The 5,480-nt window shown below is 58.4% G+C and overlaps 1 long non-coding RNA gene across 1 annotated transcript; it reads right to left on the bottom strand.

Moving 5' to 3' along the window:
* Positions 1 to 830: 830 nt before the first annotated feature.
* Positions 831 to 1,878, bottom strand: LOC140001114 (uncharacterized). Its single transcript, XR_011806258.1, has 3 exons — positions 1,543 to 1,878; positions 1,252 to 1,313; positions 831 to 968 (listed from the first exon to the last, which is right to left on the bottom strand). It is a non-coding gene; the product is annotated as an uncharacterized lncRNA (long non-coding RNA).
* Positions 1,879 to 5,480: the final 3,602 nt, after the last annotated feature.

Genomic DNA, 5,480 nt, shown 5'->3' with positions numbered 1-5,480 from the left:
CGGAGACATTTGGCAAGGAGCAAACGCTGCCGAGCCCGAGCAGCGGCCACAGCCGCAAACATACTCACTTGGGGAAGACGATGACACGGCCAGAGAAGGTCAGGGAGGCCACGGCTGACACCCGGGACACCACCATGTCCATCAGCTGGGGGACCTGCAGGGGAGGAGCAAGGAGATGGCAAATGTCCTCTGCCTGGCCTCCACTAGGTCCTGGAGGAGCCCAGGGCAGCGGGAGCCGGCAGGACCGCAGCTCTTGGCCACCCCAAGAGGCTGGCCAAGAGCTCCAACCCAAGAGGTCTTGGTGGGCCAAGGGCAAGCATTGCTGCTGCCCCCATGTGAGGCTGCCCAGGCCGTGGGGAGAACAAAACCCTCACCTTGAAAAGAGCCTTCTGAAGGCTCTCCTGTTCTGACAGGCTCTCCAAAAAGTCATAATAGAACTTGATTTGCACTCTCGTGCCTTCGATGAGGAGCACCCCTACATCCCTCAGGACGAGGGCGATGTTCTCCCCCCTCCCCAGGCTGTGAGAGATGAGGGACGTGGTGCTTCGGATGCAGCTCTCCACCTTCTTCCAGGACATGGAGGCAGCTGCAGCCACCTCAGGGTATTGGAGGGGCTCCAGCTCCTTATGGCCTGGAAAACGACACGAGAGGGATGGAGTCGGTCACCAGCGGCCCTTCCCCGCGTTCCCCAGTGCTGCTCATGGCAGTCGTCACCCAGAAAGGCTTTGGTTTGGGACCTGCTCTGTGCAGGCAACGCTTTGCTTCTGAGAAGCACCTGAGATCCATGCAGCAAGGGATTCCTGCACCCTCTTACCTGGCAGGTACTCCTGGTCGGCTGTGAGGTTGTGGGCGACAACGAGGTTCCTGGCCAGGCGGAACGTGGGCCACTGCACCGTCAGGGACTTGTTCCCATCCTCGACCCGTTTGGAAACGACGTCAAAGCAGCCAAGAGTGGGAATTCGGACGCCCTGCAAGTGGCAGAGAACGGAAGGGCCGAAGGTTAAGGATCAGCCGGAGGCGGTCCCATCCGGGAACGGTGCTTCGGGCCCTGCTGTGCACTTCCTGCTGTCGGGAGCCAGGCTGAGGGGACCCAGGGGCTTCCAGCGACCGGGGTCAGCCCTGAGATGCCACACCACCTACCAGAAGCAACACCGCACTTGTGCGATACCTATTGGTCTCTTGGTGGGGCCTTTGGGGGTGAGTTTCCTGCTTTTGGGGTGGGGAACAAGGGCGACGTAGGGGCCAACCCACCTGGCGCTGCTGGAGGTGCTCCCGGATGTAGGCTGACACTGCATCCCAGACAGATGATCGCTCTGGAAGGCAAAGAAAATCAGGTCCCGTGCTGCTTCTGGTGGCTGCCAGCCTTCCAGCACCCCCACCCCCGCGTTTTGGTGGCAGAGGAAAAAAGCCGTCACATCTCCGTCCCCAAACGCAGACTCCCCCCCCCCCCCCCCCCCGAGTTGACCACGGAGCCAGGTCCTCCCCACAGAAAGCTCCAGACGGGGGTCAGCCGCGCTCCTGTAGTGCTGGGGGTGCTCGCACCTTGGTCAGTGACGCCTCGTATCGCGGGGACGTGCTCCATCGCACTGCTCTCCCAACAGTCTAATGCGGTACGCCTCGTGCGAGCAGCTTGCTCCTTGCTGGCATCAGCCATCTTTGAGCTCATCCTGCCCGAACGTCTCGGTACCTCTGGTGCAGGACCCGTCGCGCAGCCCCTTTTATATGGTCCTGCCACTGTGACGTATGTGTCATTGCATTGTGACATCACAGTGACGCGGGCAGTGCTGGCTGTTGCCCACGGTGACGCCGGCACCAACAGGCTGCTGCCTGCCCAAGCACCTCTGTGCTGGGGGGAGGACATCAACGTATCACAGGTAATTGTAGAAATCGTAGAATCGTAAGAATTGTAGAAACTGGAATTGTAGGAATTAGAATGATAGGACTGTAGAAATCAGAAAAGGATAATGGAAATGGAATCACAGAATGTCCCAAGTTGGAAGGGACCCATAAGGATCATCAAGTCCAACTCCGCACCTGGCACCGCACAGGTCTACCCAAAAATGTAGACCCTGTGACTAAGTGCACAGTGCAATGGCTTCTTAAATTCAGACAGGCTCGGTGCAGTGACTGTGTCCCTGGGGAGCCTGTTCCAGTGTGTGACCACCCTCTCGGTGAAGAACCTCTTCCTGATGTCCAGCCCAAACCTCCCCTGCCTCAGCTTAGCACCATTTGCACCATTTTTGGGATCTGGCTGTGAAACCGTGGCAAGAGCACAAGCAGGGGGACAATCTGACGCTCAGATCTTGAGCCGTCAGCGTGATAACACCACTAAGGAACAGCACGTGGTAAGGGTCTACCGCTGGAGATGGCAGGATGAGAGCGGGAGGTGAGTGTTCTTTAAACGTTCCTGGTCAGCTCGTAATATGACAGGCCGCCAAGGAAAACTTGATTGTACTTGTAAGCGGGAATCCGATGCGGGAGCTTGGAGGTGTGCAGATACGAGTACAAATGGGGCAGACATTGTAACAGGACCACTCGGTAACGAGAACACTGTATTTTCACGCTCCTATAAATAAAGAAGGATGGCATGGTCCTTTTCCAAATGGGACGTGGGTGTGACGTGGAGGTGTGTCTGCGTGGCAACAGAAGGGAACTGGAGGGACTTGAGGCTAGCCATGGAGGAGCCCAAGGTTCTGCTTGGATCGAGCCAACCCCCGGCTCAAAACAGATCTCGTTGGAGAGGCCCCGCTGTCCCCAGAACTACTTGCCTCCAAGGCTTGAGCCCCCAAAGGAACAGGGATGTGGATCACGCACCTGTTTTGCCACCTCTGACGGCGTTCTTGCAGCTCCGGGCAATCAAAGCTCGGCTCACCGTGGACGGGGCCGCGGTGTCGGGAGCCTGGGTTTGAGCTTTGGCTTTTGGCGATTGATAGAGCCGGCCCCTTGGTCTGTCCGGGTCCCAGACACAGAGGGGTTGGTGGGCTCCTTGGGCGGTCTGGCTGTAATAGGATAAGGGCCCCGCTCCATGTACAGAGGTTTGAACTTTGGAAATTGGGATCCCCCATCATAAAAAAGTTGAGGGGGGGCCCCAATGAGACCCCCCCACAAAAAACAAGTTCGGGGGGGGCGTCAAATGAGCCCCCCCCAAAAAAAAAGAAATGGAGGGGGGGTCCAAATGAGGCCCCCCCAAGAAAATATTTTTGGGGGGGGCCTTAAATGAGACCCCCCCCACCATGAAATATTTCAAGGGGGCCACAAGTGACCCCTACCCCCCCAAACTATCGAAGGGGGACCAAAGGAGCCCCCCCCATTGAGACCTTGACACCCCCCCTGCCCCCATAAAAACTCGAGGGGGGGGCCTCAAATGAACCCCCCCAGGAGAATTTGGGGAAATCCCCCCAGAAACCCGCTCATGACCCTCACTTTGGGACACCCCCCCCCCCCCCAAACCCAAGAAACTTTAATTTTGGGGGAGAAATCGCCCAAAACCTACAGTTTCACATCCCCCCCTTTTCAAATTTGGGGGAAAATCCCCTAAAAAAAGTAATTTATGATTCCTATGCCCCCCCAAACCCCAAATTTTGGGGAGAAATCCCCCAAATCCTGCTGTTTGGGACCCCCCCAGGTCCCCAAATGTGTTGGGGGGGGCTTTTTGGGACCCCCCCCCACCCTAAATGACTTGGGGGGGGGGATGCTTTTTGCGGTCCCCCCCACCCTAAATAATTCTGGGGTGGCGTTTTGGGGTCCCCCCCACCCAAGTGGGTTTTCTCCCAGGGGTCCCCCAATTTGCCCCCCCACCGCTGTACATAAACGATGCTCCCCCCCTGAAACCTTGTGAGTTGTTTTTTTTTTTTTTTAGGGTAGGGGGGCCCCGAAAACAGCCCCAACCCCCACAAATTTTTGGGAGGGGGGGGCACAGATGAGGCGGGGGGGTCGCTGCGGTGCAAACGCCTTTACTGGGAGCGGGGCAAACAGCAACGGAAGGGGTTGCAGAGGCACCGGGGGGGGCTCAGTCAGCCAAGACCTGTGGGGAGAGGGGGGGTCAGTGGGGGGTCTCACCTCCAGCGGGGGGAGTTCTGGAGTGGTCGGCGGCGCCTCGGAGCCCTTGGGCTCGGGGGGGAGGGGGCTGGCCGGGGTGTCTCCCCCCACGGCGGCCGAGCTGGGGGGGAGCGGTGGCGGCTCCTTGGGGGGGGTGGGAGAAAAACAGTGAGGGACCCAAAAATGGGGGGGGAAACCCCATGGGGCCACCCCATATCCTGGGGACCCCCCCCAGGGCCCTAAAATGGGGAGGGGGAGAACCTTGTGGGGACACTCCGAATTTTAGGGACCCCCTGCGACCCCAAAATGGGGGGGCTCTATGGGGTCACTCCACAGCTTGGGGATGCCCCAAACACCCCCCCCACGAGCCCAAAATTGGGGGGAGAGGGCAACCCTAAGGAGCCCCCCCCAGCCCCTTAGGGACCCCCTGAGGGCCACCTGGGACCCTAAAAGGGACCTGGCCCGATCCTATAGGGTCACCCCACAATTTAGGGACCCCAAAACGGGGTCGGGGCCATCCCAAGGGGGCACCCCAAATCCTAGGGACCCCAAAATGGGGCTGGGGGCAACCCTAAGAGTCCCCCCCACCCCTTAGGGATGCCCAGGAACCCCAAAAGGGACCTGGCCCAATCCTATGGGGTCACCCCACAATTTAGGGACCCCAAAAAGGCGGCCAGGGGAACCCTACAGGGTCCCCCTATACCCCAGGGAGGGATTTGGGGACCCCAAAATTGGGCTGGGGGCGACCCTAAGGACCCTCCCCCACCCTGAGGACCCCTTGGGACCCCAAAACCACCCCAGAGCCATTCCTATGGGGTCACCCCGCAAATTGGGGACCCCAAAAGGGGACGAGGACAACCCTATAGGACCCCCTGGGGACCATGGGGGGGATTTGGGGACCCCAAAACAGGACCGGGGGCAACCCTAAGGTGCCCCCCACTGTTGGGAATTGGCATACAGGATCTGAACATGTGCCCGTGGAACAATTGTTCCATCTAAGCTTGCTTTCAGCAACCAGGGGTAGGCCTTAGAAATCTCAGGGCCTGCTGTAGCTGAGCAAACCAAGCTGCCAGAGGAACTGTGAGAAGCTCCCACGGCAATGACTCCCACATCGCCCAATTAAGGAACTCAGAAAATATTGTTAGCAGCAGCTGGCCTCAAGGACTAGGCCTACGTGACCGCTAATCACAAAGGGGGTTGTTTTCCTGACTTCTAATCAAAAGGGGGGTTCTTTTCTTGCAGGTGGTGTTATTTTCTTGTAACTGTTTGTCTGAGTGCTTTTGACCAATAATCTTGTGTGAAACACTGTCCGCCCCTGTAAAGTTCACTATAAAAGTTGGGCTATTCGGGCAATAAAATGGTGAAGCATGATCTGACTCTGCTGGTGTCTGTCGTGCTTTCGTCCGTGCATCGCAACACCCCACCCGTAAGAGACCCCCTGG

This window comes from Anas platyrhynchos, chromosome 37, assembly GCF_047663525.1.
Source record: "Anas platyrhynchos isolate ZD024472 breed Pekin duck chromosome 37, IASCAAS_PekinDuck_T2T, whole genome shotgun sequence".
NCBI lineage: Eukaryota > Metazoa > Chordata > Aves > Anseriformes > Anatidae > Anas > Anas platyrhynchos.
The sequence above is the reverse complement of the archived record's forward strand: the minus strand, read 5'-3'. Positions and strand labels throughout refer to the sequence as shown.